At 41.6% G+C, this 14,267-nt stretch overlaps 1 protein-coding gene across 1 annotated transcript in view; it reads left to right on the forward strand.

Annotated features, from left to right (window-relative positions):
• Positions 1-14,267, forward strand: part of LOC129412105 (inactive N-acetylated-alpha-linked acidic dipeptidase-like protein 2) — a 514,851-nt gene that overhangs the window by 204,962 nt on the left and 295,622 nt on the right. The window lies entirely within an intron of this gene.

A 14,267-nucleotide genomic window follows, 5' to 3' on the forward strand; every position in this document is an offset into this window, starting at 1 on the left:
CATGAAATAAATTGCGCTTGTGTCTGTGATTTAGTTGTAATCTACAGCACCAGTGGATCATGATGTTATAATCTGCACATTTTAAATTGCTATATTCATCTAAAATGGCAATGGGAGCTGACGCCGCCGTAAATGTCATCACAACAAGGAGTCAGCAACTCCGATGGATAGCTTCAGATCACACTTCATATCACACTAGCAAGTAGCAGTTTTTTTCTTTTCCCTTGAACTAAAATGACAACGTGACACTGTCAAATCTTACTTGCATCATCTATGAAGAAAATAAAATTGGAGTCAGTAATTCATACTATATCCACCGTACTTGGTATAGAGGTTCCTCATCGGGCATTGCTCTGTATTTTGGGTTTGTATCATAAAGATTTTGTTGCCAATAAAAACAAGCCACAGTGGTGGAGTTTGGTTTCCTGCAGGTCAGGAGAACTATTGCCTTGTTTTGGAAAAATGTGGATGCGCCTCCCATAAAAGTTTAGCCTCATTCATCAACCAGTTTCACTTTGTAGAAACTGTTTGACCTCGCAGGGTTAGAATTTGTTCGCTCGATGGTAGACCAACCAATCACTGCTATTTTGTCGTGACGTATGTAATGCACCGCTAACAGGGATAACTGGTATATTAAACTTTTCCCAAATCCCGTAAGAAGAAGGGCAATAATGTCTTTCCCCTCGATAAAATTCACCAAACATTCTCTTTCTTCCAGCTTTAAATCCTCAGTTTCGGGAATTGTTGCCAACACAGAATGTATGACTCTTCACTGATTGGCTGGTGCCCGAATTCGCACTTCCAGGGTTTTTTCGAACTGTGTAGTGTATTTTGATTCCTGACCTAGTAGCGATGGCACTAGGTGGCACCAGCCTGGCTAATAAAAGTTTGGACAATGGAAATGGCATCTTGTATTGCATTGGAAAGACAAAGCTGAGGACTCTGAGGACATCTAGAGACCCATATTAGAGTTTTTGAAAAATAATTACATTTTCTTTTTTTTTTTAAATTGTGACTTGTACAATATTGAAGGTTATATGAATATTTTCAAGTTTGGACTTTATTATCAGTGAGTATCTATTAATGTTATTGTTTGTTTGTTTGCTTTTGTTTCTATGTGTTTTTGTCAATACTTTAATATGAAATATCTTAATAGACACACTGTTTAAAAAAAACTAAACAAAACTGGAGAACAAAGTAAGTGCAGGCCAGTGGGCGTCTGCTGGTGGCGGTGAACATGGGGTTTTATGGGCAATATGGCATCTTGAAAATAAGTGATTATGGCCTGCTCAAACATGCACACACCACTCCAAACAGAGAGGGAGAGAAATGAGAAGCTGAAAAAACTATAACTAGAAAGTTGATTTTGCTTTAACATTTGGCAGAAGGCTATAATATGAATTGCTAAACTAATACAAGAATCCCATATATTTCAGAAAATGTACAAGATTTTTCCATAAAAAGACAGAATATTTTGTCTTTTTCTGAGGACATTCTATCATCTACATAACTGCAGCCTTTGTGTTTTGATAATTTCACCTGTTTCAAGGGTTTATATTTCACTATTTTCTGATCTGTTATAATATTGTTTCCTCCACAAAAACATTCCTGGACATGTTTTGTTTCATCCACATGTTTATTATATACAAACTCTGCATACAAAGGCAAGTTTAGAAGTTCTTATCTCAAGTGGAAACACTCTGTTCCCCCTTGTAATGTCATGTGGTAATACACAAACTGCTCCACTGTGTTTTTTAAACTTCATGCACCTTCACTAGAATCATTTGAATGATTTCAACACTGGGATTGCCAAACTCTACTGAACTAATGGTAGCTGTTGTGTGAATGAAACTAGACAACTCCAGGTGTTTGAGGAGGTAACAGCATTATAACCTTGCTTAAAACACACGAGTCAATTTTTAATATCCACCCAACCATCCATTTTCTTCTGCTTTATCCGGGGGCCGCAGGGGCAGCAGTCTGAGCAGGGACTCCCACACTTTCCTTTCCACACACATGTCCTCCATCTCTTCCGGGGGAAGGTTTGGCATTCCCAGGCCAGCCAAGAGACATAGTCCCTGCAGCGTGTCCTGGGTCTTCCCCGGGGCCTCCTCCTGGTGGGACATGCCCGGAACACCTCTCCTAGGAGGCGCCCAAGAGGCATCCGGAACAGTTGCCCGAGGCGCCTCAGCTGGCTTCTCTCATCATGAAGGAGCAGCGAGCAGCAACTCTACTCCGAGCTCCTCCCGTGTGACTGAGCTCCTCACCCTATCTCTAAGGGAGCGCCCAGCCACCCTGCGGAGGAAACTCATTTCGACTACTTGTATCCACGATCTCGTCGTTTCGGTCATTATCCAAAGCTCATGACCACAGGTGAGGGTAGGAGCGTAGATTGAGCGGTAAATCGATCGTAAATCTTTGGGCTCAGCTCCCTCTTCACCACAACGGTCCGATACAGCGACCACATCAGTGCGGACGCTGCACCGATCCGTCTGTCAATCTCACTCTCCATCCTCCCCTCACTTGTGAACAGGACCCCGAGATACTTGAACCTTGAACTCCCCACCCACCCGGAGAGGGCAAGCCACCTTTTTCCAGTCGAGAACCATGGCCTCCAATTTTTTTAAAAATATAACCCTTTAAATAAACATTGCAACGTTGATTCAGTTGTATTCCTCTATGCAATTCTATCCACCTATATCATTTATTTTCTTTCTTCGTTAGCTGATGACACACTTACACTGTGCTTCCACTTGAAATTACATTGAATCTAATTTAAAATAACAAATACATTTTACTCCGACGCGCACAGGTTTACCTCAGAAACCGATATAACTCAGTGTCACCCCCTGCGCCTGATTCTATTTGGCTTTCCCAATAAACAATCCCCAGAGGTAATGTGTAATACGCTCGGCTATATTGTCTTATTATTGGGTCAATGGAGCTGTAAGTCAATACGCATGATGTGAAATATATATTGTTGGTTTAACTCATTAGAATACATTTTCATAGCCGCTATCCGAGGCCAACCCGGTGTGCCACATGGATGGATGAGATCGCATTGCTTATTATTTGTATGATAGGAATACGACATTAATCACTAACTTGCGTGCATTAGCTTGTACTGTCCCCCCTCCCCACTTCACGGCCCAGTGGGTAATCTTCGCCGTTTCTTAATGCGGTTTAGTCCTCTCGAGTGGGCGCCGTGGCAATCTCATTTCAATTACAGGTGCGCGGCGGAGGAGCGCGCGGCGTACCGGGTGACAGTGCGCGTGGACGGTCCCCCAGAGTACCCAGTCTGCAGGTAATTACCACAGAGCTGTCAGCCATAGCAGCTACCGTGATCAATACAGGAGCGATGTTAGGTAGAGTAGAGGCTAGGGCGAGGTAGTGTGGTCTTGGAACTTATTTTGTCAACTTTCTCTTTGGTTTTGCTGTACATGAGACGGAATGAAATGATTTTAGGTTTCAAAGGAATGTATGTAGCCTCTCTGAGTAGTATAATCACAGCTGAACCTGGGTTGCCGCTGCATAAAGAAGTGGACTAAGAGAGTATGAGGTCACCCATAATGTTAGGCTCCAGTCAAATGAAGCGAATTTGGAGCCAGGTCCATACTAGCAATAGGAATGTATGTACCTATAATGAAATAGCGAAATAAATATCCCAGGATCACGTAGAGCGTGTTGATAAAAACATTTCCATTCAATTGGAGTCGATGGAGCTGGAAGAACCCCCATGAACACTTCCTATTTGCAAAGCAGCATCGATCAAACTACTATGCCCGGTTATACTGTCGACACATAACGTGTAGATAGGACACATCCTGCGACTTATACTCCGGTGCGACTTATATATTAAAATGTTCACACTGACAGCCTCGAGAGGGCGCTCTAGGCTTCTGTATCTGCATCTGCTGCTCCTGTTACTCCTGTACCACTGTCATTTCACTCTACTGTGCATGTCTCCTGCAGAAAGAGCTGCTGTCCTGTCTGTATCATGTCAGTTGATCGCACCATTACTTCTGTACCACTGAAAATTTTAATATTTTATCAAGCTTATAAAGACAACTGAGAAGACTGAACACAAATGCCCCCAAAAAGAAAATCATATTTTTTCAGATTCCAAGCTGCAAATAGTGCAGTGCTTCTCAATTATTTTCTGTCATGCCTCCCCTAGGACGAATAAAACATCTCGCGCCCCCCCGCGTGACTATAGATAGTATCATTTGTCTATAAAATTGTTATAAGTACACCTCTGCGTAACACTGCCACCTTATATGATGCCAACAACGCTCGCTGGTTTACTGAAGTAGCAGTCACAAGCGGGATGATTGTCGGCAATATTCGGCACGTTTTCGCTGAAAAAACTCAAGCGGCTTATCAGAGTGATCGGGGTGTAATGTATTTAAGCCTTAATTTATTGGGCTTCATGCTGTCCGCTGCCAACATTTTTAGACACAGTAAGCACACCGGTCTTTCCTCGTCTCCCACCGTAGTCACAGTGAAGCCAAGCGCTACATACGCTTCGTCATATTTCCTCGTCTTAGCTTTCGGGAGATTTTCGTTTGTCTCTTTATCTCCGTCTCTCTCCGCCTGTCTTCTCATTCCTGTTAAATATTTTTTCATAGTGTCACTTGAGGGTCTGCTACACTTCGTGTCTACACTTCATACTCAAACTCTGTGCTGTGTGCAAAGCGCGCATGCTCAGTGCAAACAAAACTCCTACACCACCGAGCGAATGCTCCCTGCGCACACTCTGCCAATGAGAGCGCTCTGCCCCCTAATGTAGTGGAAGTGCAATTGCACTTTATTCTAAAGGCCCGTTCAGACCAAAGCGTCCGTCCACTTTCTATGTAAAGTCTATGTGGACGCGCGACTAGAGCGTCCTGCGTTTTTGCGGCGCGTTTTCGGCGTCAGCGCGGCGCGTCTTCAGCGTCTTCAGCGTTTTGGCGTCAGCGGCCAAGACGCGCGTCCAAGGCGTCAGCGTCAAGAAGTTGAAAATGCTGAACTTTTCGCGTCAGACGCGCAGCGTCAACCAATCAGGGACGAGTATCCAGAGACGCAGCGACGTTGTTATCAGGAAGAAAAACCCCAGAACCAGAAGAGAACCACAAACATGAGCGGAGAATAAATATATACGCCACAATCACCGAGCCGATCGCGAGGACTACACCAGGACCGGACCAGGACCAAACCAGGACTAAACAACGACTAGACCCGAGAGACCGAGACTAAACAAGGACTAGACCGGGACTAGACCGGACTGGACTAGACCGGGACCAGACCGGGACTAGACCGTGATTAGACCAGGACTAGACCGGGACTAGACCGTGATTAGACCAGGACTAGACCGGTATTAGACCAGGACTAGACCGGGACTGATCCAGTGTCAGCGAAGTATAAAATATATATACGCCCCAGTCGTCGACCCGATCTCCTCCGTTGATGTTTTATGTCATAAAAACACTCGGGAAAAGACGGGAAAGACGGGCTCTTGTTTCCAGGGCAACGGACGCGCGTCAAGTATTTTTGTCCCGTTCGTCCACGGCGTCAAAGAAGCGCGTCGGGGGCATCTAAACTCAAATGCAAAGGCTCCAAATAGAGGCGTCAAGGCGTTTTTTGACGCTTTGGTGTGAACGGCCCTTAAGACAGTAAAAAAAAATCTAAATAAAAAAATAAAAAAGCATGTTCCCCGAGGTCCAACGCGCCCCCCTTGACGGAGCCTGGCGCGCCCCCACTATTTGAGAAGCACTGAAATAGTGAAATATGCAGCCAAAAACAGGAATCAAGCAGCAGAAAGAAAGTTTGGAGTGCTTGAGAAACTTGTCACAACAGGAGGGTGCGCTGTGCAAATTTCCTGGAAAGTCTGGACTTCAGTGACAACGAAACCATCCTGTCAGGATTCAGAAAGGCCGGAATAGTTCGAACTGGAACTGGAACTGGACTGAGTCTGACGACAGCTACGCAGAAGGGGAAACAGCGCTCCATTTACCTCCAGAGGTCACAGAGTTGCTCAAAAGTGACACCGAGGATGAAGAATTGAATGGATTTAGTGATTTGGAGTGAGATGGAGAGTTTGGTAAACTTGTTCTGTTCTGTTGTTTATGTTATAGTTTATCTGAAGAACTGTTCATATGTGACGTTAACAGTCTGTTGTTCTCTGTTCTGTTGTTATTACTATAACTTGCCTTTCAAGATAAAATGTCGGTTCCTTGTCTCTGATTTTATAAAATAAATTTCCCGCAAAACGTGTGACTTACATATGCTTTTTTCTTCTTCCTTACTCATTTTTAGCTGATGCGACTTACACTCTGGAGCAAATTAAAGTCCGAAAAATACGGTAATAATAATGCTCACAAAAAATAATCCATATTGTTTTAATAGCTCAAAAATACCTTGAAAAACATCTGTTGTTTCTCTGAACTGTCGTTGGGCAACAGTGCTTCAATGGTTAGACCACTTTTACAAAGCATTAAAGCTCCTGAACTCTCTCAAAATGTTTACCTTGTTGCATTCTGAACATCCTAATTATTCACTGTGATTATTAGTTTATAAGAGCTTCCCACAGCTCAGAGACCAGAGCAGAGTTTGCACTTGAGGCTAACACACACTTCATGATTATTATGCTTTTATAATTAGATGCAGACAGTATGCCTTGGACTTCTTTTGACCTCATGAGCTGCTTGTACAGTACACGGGAAAAAAACATGGCCTTTAATTTCTAGTTGGGAAAAATAATACTAAATAAAAGATAATGAAAGTAGAACTGCACAACCATACCTTTCGAAAAAGAGAAGGAAGAAATTATGTTTGACTTTAATCACATTTGATATCCATTTAATATCCATAACAACAGATGACAAGACAAAGATGAGCCAAGAGCACTGGGGGAGCTCTGATACACTGGATGACCTGTAGCTACCGTTTTATTTTGGAGATACAGAGATGACAGCCATGTTGGATATTTCATGCTTCTGAGACCCGGGGGCTCAGGAGGGAGGCCGGCCCTGGACAAAATCACTAAACGTTAAAAGACGAGGACGAGCAAGACATGTAAAAAGATGTTAAAATTTAAGAGAAAACCGAGATAGAGAAGTGGAATGTTAAAGAGCGGGTATTACGCTTTTATGGGCTGTTAATTTTTAGAACAGGTTTTCAGCACCATGTTAAATTTTATTGTTTTGAAATCATTATATTCACCAAAAAGTAACGTATTCAAATGTGGAATTAGTTGCCGTTTCTCCCCACGCTAAGTCACTCCCCCTTCAGAGCTTCAGCACAACAAATCATAGTGCGTTCCCCTAAAACGAAACTGCTCGTTGCATTAGGTTTGTGAAGTTGTAGTGTATTGTTTTGTATTTGTATTGTACAAGAGGCGTGGGTGCGCAATGTTAACGAATAGGGCCCCAGGCAGATCGCTAAATTACTCAAACATGCATAGACAAGATCTAAAACATCTTCAAGCATGTTTTGATTAGGGAACATTAAAAAAAACATCCCAAAAGTATACAAGTGATATCCAATTTTTAAAGAAGCACTGCATATCCCTTTTTATTATGAGTAGTAGTAGTACTAGTGGTAGTATTAGTAGTAGTAAAAGTAGAAGTAGCAGAAGAAGAAGAAGTAGTAGTAGGAGAAGCAACAGAAGTAGCAGTAGAAGTAGAAGTAGTAGTAGTTGTAGTGAGAGGAGGAGGAGGAGAAGTAGTAGTACAAGTAGGAGAAGTAGTAGGAGAAGTAATGAAAGTAGCAGTAGTAGTAGTATGTTAAGGAGTAGTAGGAGTATTATGAGTATTACTAGTAGTATGATGAGTAGGAGGAGGAGAAGAAGTAAAAGTAGAAGTAGTAGGAGAAGTAGTAGTACAAGTAGGAGAAGTAGTAGTACAAGTAGGAGAAGTAGTAGGAGAAGTAATGAAAGTAGTAGTAGTAGTAGTAGTATGTTAAGGAGAGTAGTATTATGAGTATTACTAGTAGTATGATGAGTAGTAGTAGTAGGAGGAGGAGGAGGAGGAGAAGTAGTAGGAGTAGTAGTAGAAGTAGTAGTAGTAGAAGTAGAAATAGTAGTAGTAGTAGGAGAAGTAGGAGTAGTCGTAGGAGAAGTAGTAATAACAATAGAAGTAGTAGGAGAACTAGTAGTACAAGTAGGAGAAATAGTAGGAGAAGTAATGAAAGTAGTAGTAGTAGTAGTAGTAGTAGTAGTATGTTAAGCAGTAATAGTATTATGAGTATTACTAGTAGTATGATGAGTAGTAGTAGTAGGAGGAGGAGGAGGAGGGGAAGTAGTAGTAGAAACAGAAGTAGTAGTAGTAGGAGAAGTAGTAGAAGAAGTAGAAGTTTTATTGAGAGTAAAGGAGGAGGAGGAGGAGAAGTAGTAGGAGTAGTAGTAGTAGAAGTAGTAGAAGTAGAAGTAGAAATAGTAGTAGTAGTAGGAGAAGTAGTAGTAGTCGTAGGAGAAGTAGTAATAAAAATAGAAGTAGTAGGAGAAGTAGTAATACAGGTAGGAGAAATAGTAGGAGAAGTAATGAAAGTAGTAGTAGTAGTATGTTAAGCAGTAGTAGTATTATGAGTATTACTAGTAGTATGATGAGTAGTAGTAGTAGGAGGAGGAGGGGAAGTAGTAGTAGAAATAGAAGTAGTAGTAGTAGGAGAAGTAGCAGTAGAAGTAGAAGTTTTATTGAGAGTAAAATACATCACCCTGAATGATTGACTTTTCTATTATTGTAAGCTGAAGTTTGCTCTCCATATACAGTATCTATCACAATGAGAATACTTGTTTATTCTTTTTATGTTATTACCTTGACAGCTTGTTAAGAAATTAATTTGAAAGTTCTATATTAAGCAAAATTGGCTGTTGTGACCTTTAAGTCATGTTATAATGTTGTTACCTCCAATCTAATCCACTTTATTTATATAGCACATCTCACAGAAGAGTTTCTAATACAAATTAAACATATATCAAATAGAGAAGTATAAAATAAAGCTCTACTTAACTCCACTAGCCCTTGATAAGACAATAAACTAGTAAAATCAAATAAGAGCAAGAATACTAAATAATAAAAAGGTAAAAAACATAAAAACAAAATAAAAGACACAGATACCGATAAGAGATTCTGTACCTCCTCAAAAACACACCTAGAGTTGTGTTTTGTTTCATTCACACATGTTTGAGTAATTTTTATTATTAGTCTAAATGCTCTGTTCCACCTTGTGATGTCATGAAGCTGTAGTTTTCAAGTTAACAGCTCCTTCTTTTGTTCAGTAGAATTTGGAAATTCCAAGACTGAAATTGTCCAAATGATTCCAGTGAAGATGTATGAAGTGAGTTAAACACGTGAACATGTGAATGAATCAAAACACAACTCCAGGTCTGTTTTTGATGAGGAAACAATATTATAACAGAGATCAGAAAATAGCAAAATATAGGCCTTTTAAGTGAGTGAGTAAGTAAGGAAGGAAGGAAGTGAGGAAGGAAGGAAGGAAGCAGAGTAAGGAAGGAAGGAAGGAAGGAAGGAAGCAGAGTAAGGAAGGAAGGAAGGAAGGAAGCAGAGTAAGGAAGGAAGGAAGGAAGGAAGGAAGGAAGCAGAGTAAGGAAGTGAGGAAGTAAGTAAGGAAGGAAGGTAAGTAAGGTAAGTAAAGAAGGAAGGAAAGGAAAGAAGGAAGTGAGGGAGGAAGTAAGGAAGGAAGGAAGTGAGGAAGGAAGGAAGGAAGCAGAGTAAGGAAGTGAGGAAGTAAGTAAGTAAGGAAGGAAGCAAGGAAGGAAGGAAAGGAAGGAAGTGAGGAAGTAAGTAAGGAAGGAAGGTAAGTAATGAAGGAAGGAAAGGAAAGAAGGAAGTGAGGAAGGAAGGAAAGAAATGAGGAAGGAAGGAAGCAAATAAGGAAGTGAGGAAGTTAGGAAGGAAGGAAGGTAAGTAAGGTAAGTAACGAAGGAAGGAAGTGAGGAATTAAGTAAGCAAGGAAGTAAGGTAAGTAAGGAAAGGAAGGAAGGTAAGAAAGATAAGGAAGATAAGGAAGGAAAAGAAGTTAAGTAAGGTAAGGTAAGGAAGGTAAGTAAATAAGAAAAGTCGTTAGTTTGTTCCATACCTGGTGGTGATGAGCTTGTATTGTAGCCACAGTTGTCCTGGGGCGCACTGACTGCCAATCTGCACCATCAGCCTCTCCTCCCACCACCATAACTCACGCACACTCCACTTTCATACTAGGCAATGTGTGTTGTTGTGTCCTTGCCTGAGAACAACAGTTTTTGTGACTGGCGCCCCCCTGTGGCTCCTGATTTTCCCAGCGCTCTCCCATCCAAGGACTAACCAGGACCGGCCTTGTTTAGAGATTTGATTTAGTGTGTGTGTTATATTTCAAACCAAATCCACATGACATCCCGCTGTGCTGCCACATCCTACACGTTTATTTTCAGTGTAAAATCTCTATTGCAGAATTGTGGAACGGCTCTCTGTCATTGTGCATCTGTGTCTCTGGACTCTTGGGATTGACTCGTTGGAATATCAGTGCGTGTAGCCTCCAGACATGGGAATAAATGGTTCTATAATTTCACATATACTGACATCTTGTTTTGGCCAAGAATGGACAGCAAAACTCTCATTTCAAATTGTATACATTCTCTCAGCGTGTGCTTGGTAAAGAAATGGACTGCTGCTGGATAAGATCAGAAAATAGCGAAATATAGGCCTTTTAGTGAGTAAGGAAGGAAGGAAGGAAGGGAGGAAGGAATGACGTAAGGAAGTGAGAAAGGAAGAAAGGACATAACGAAGTGAGGAAGGTAGGAAGGATGTAAGGAAGTGAGGAAGGAAGGAAACTGTTAAGGAAGGAAGTAAGGAAGGAATGTAGGAAGGAAAGAATTGAGGAAGGAAGGAAGGACGTAAGGAAGTGAGGAAGGAAGGATGTAAGGAAGTGAAGAAGGAAGGACCTAAGGAAGGAAGAAAACGAAGCAAGGAAGAAAGGAAGGAACGTAGGAGGGAAGGAAGGAAATAAGGAAGGAAGGAAGGAGATAAGGAAGTGAGGAAGGAAGGAAACTAAGAAAGAAAGGAAGAAAGGAAGTGAGAAAGGAAGGAAACTAAGGAAGGAAGGAAGTGAGAAAGGAAGAAAGGACATAAGGAAGTGAGGAAGGTAGGAAGGATGTAACGAAGTGAGGAAGGAAGGAAACTAAGGAAGGAAGGAAGGAAGGAAGAAAGAAAGGAAGAAATGTAGGAAGGAAGGAAGGAAAGAAGTGAGGAAGGAAGGACATAAGGAAGTGAGGAAGGAATCACCTAAGGAAGGAAGGAAATGAAGCAAGGAAGAAAGGAAGGAATGTAGGAGGGAAGGAAGGAAGAAAGGACATAAGGAAGTGAGGAAGGAAGAAAGGATGTAAGTAAGTGAGGAAGGAAACTAAGAAAGGAAGAAAACTAAGGAAGGAAGGAAGTGAGAAAGGAAGAAAGGACATAAGGAAGTGAGAAAGGAAGGAAGGACATAAGGAAGTGAGGAAGTAAGGACGTAAGGAAGTGAGAAAGAAAGAAAGGAAGTAAGGAAAGAAGGAAGGACGTAAGGAAGTGAGGAATGAAGAAAGGATGTAGGGAAATGAGGAAGGAAGGAAACTAAGTAAGTGAGAAAGGAAGGAAGGACATAAGGAAGTGAGGAAGTAAGGAAGGAAGGGAGGGAAGGAAGTAAAGAAGGAAGGAAGGAATTGAGGAAGTAAGTAAGGAAGTGAAGAAGTAAGAAAGTAATTGAGGAAGTAAAGAAGGAAGGAAGGACATAAGGAAGTGAGGAAGTAAGTAAGGAAGGAAGTAAATGATTCTAGTGAAAGTGTATGGAGTTTAAAAACACAGTAGAGCCCTTCTTATATTGCCACTTGACATCACAATGTGGAGTGTTTTTTTTTCTATGAATGAAACAAAACACACTGGATATTTTATTATTATTTAAATTTTTTTACAAGGAAACATTATAAAACACGTCCGAAAATAACAATATAATATGAGCTCTTTAACAGTCGCCTTCTCTTCTTCTTATAGTTAAATTGCCACTTCTTTTTGCCCATGTTGTTGCCAGCTCCATTCTCCAATAATCCTCTCTTAAGTTCCCAGACACATCTTTCACTATAGATTTCACATTAGCCCAGTGTTGGTACATTTGGCTGCGCGAGTGAGAGATGTTTTTCATTTGTGTGCCCAGAGTCTCGGAGGTGAGGACAGTACATTCTCCAGAGCTGTAATAGCGTCTGTGTAATGCGCCGGCCTGGTGGCTTTATGGTGTATTATGAGACACCTCGGTCCCCTTTGGCCTCCTCTGGTCTCATCGGCGGACCGGGGCTGGACTGGAACTAGAGTGAGGTTGGAGGACCCGGTGGAGAGGAGACACCTTTAGATTGGCTGGCTTTCTCATGAGGAATAGAAAAAAAAACAAAAAAAAACACGTTGTATACTGTGAAAGGAAGATCAGCATTGTACACATGTGATTTGAAATGGTGCCGTATTTTTCGGACTGAGATGTAATTATTTAAAGGCGCCCCGTGTTATTTTTTTACCTGCTTGTCTCATGGGCGTAATTTTGTTTTTTTCTAGGAATGCTCCGCAGTATGACATACATATTGCATCTTTTTTCAGTTACAAGCCTTTCTATAGGCGAGTTTCAGCTGACGTCATTGTTATTAAAAGCCCGCGTTGCATGCTGGGAAATATTTTGGTGGGAGGCAAGAAACAGGATAGCGTCAAACACAGTGCGTAACCTCGCGTATTTATCCCCGATAATGGTAAACTCCTGCCACATTATCGGATGCACAAATAGAAGCACAGAAGAAGGAAATTGTCTTTTTTGTATTCTGAGTGAAAAGAACCGCTAACGGTGAATTAAATGGCTTTCAAACATTCGCGGAGCAAACGTAGAAGATCCTAACAAACCGTGGACTCCAACAAGTTCAACAACACATCAGGACTCTTGGAGGTTTTCATCTTTTTTGCTGTGAATGGCCCAGGAGTTTCCACCAAGTCATTGTGGATATCGCCGAAGTGAATATTTGTCCAGGTAGTTGGTGATTTTGACCAGAAATTTGGTTTGGTCCACCTTTTGTAGGGGTTGAAAAGGGTGATTTGTCGTCCGTCGATGCTTATGATCAATTTCTGGTCAAATCGTCTTCCGTCCTCTGTCGTTAGAGTGGATAAATAACCGGGATCAATACCCTTTACGTGCTTTCTCACTCTGTCCGTCATGTTGAATTAGTGTTTATTGCCGCCGACCAAAATAATTCCCAGCATGCAACGCGTGCTTTTGTCAACAATGAAACTCGCATATTGCTATAAAAAACAGATTTGGAGCAGGGACGACTGGTTCCCTATCCTGATTCATCAGCTTCACTTCGTGGAAACCGTCGGACCTCGCAGCATCAGGATTCGTGCGCTCGATGGTAGTGGGTACCGTATTTTAGAGGCAAGGCAAGTTTATTTGTATAGCACAATTCGTACACAAAGTAATTCAAAGTGCTTTACAGAATAAGAAATACATTAAAATCACAATAAAAACTAATCAAAACATAAATAATCATCATAAAATTAAAGATTACAATTAAAAAAGAGAGACATAAATTAGAGAGAAGAGTGCAGAATGAAAACCTTTCAGGCATCTGCACAGTGAAACAAAACCGTTTTGAGTCTGGATTTAAACAGAGTCAAAGTAGAGTCTGTCTCACATCTTCAGGTTTTAGTTGTGTGAACCTGAAACGCTGACTCCCCGTGTTCAGTCCTGACTCTGGGCACCAGCAGGAGGCTGGTCCCTGAGGTCCTCAGAGTGCGAGATGGTTCATATGACACTAACATGTCACAGATGTACATTGGTGCTCGGCCATGGAGAGACTTGTACACAAGCAGGGCTGCTTTAAAGTCTCTGAGTCACAGGAAATCACTGTAGAGACCTGAGCACAGGACTTATGTGCTCGTACTTCCTGATTTGAGTCAGGACCTGAGCTGCAGCGTTCTGGATGTTCTGCAGCGTCTCACAGCTCGTTTGGAGAGGCCAGTGAGCAGACCATTACAGTATCTAACCTACTACAAACAAACGCATGGATAAGTCTCTCCAAGTCTGCTTTAGACAGTAAACCTTTGATTTTTGCTAGGTTTTTTTAGATGATAAAACTCTGCAAATGTCATTGATGTGATGTGTGGCTGTTAAAGTTCAAGTCTGAGTCCATTATTACCCTGAGATTTCTTGCCTGATTTGACAATTTTAGAGAGAGAAAGACTGGAGGAGACTGCTGACACTGTCTCTTTGTTTCTGTGGGCCAAAGACTCTGA

This window comes from Boleophthalmus pectinirostris, unplaced genomic scaffold (genome assembly GCF_026225935.1).
Source record: "Boleophthalmus pectinirostris isolate CB_2022bp ecotype Guang Dong unplaced genomic scaffold, ASM2622593v1 HiC_scaffold_7, whole genome shotgun sequence".
Lineage (NCBI taxonomy): Eukaryota > Metazoa > Chordata > Actinopteri > Gobiiformes > Gobiidae > Boleophthalmus > Boleophthalmus pectinirostris.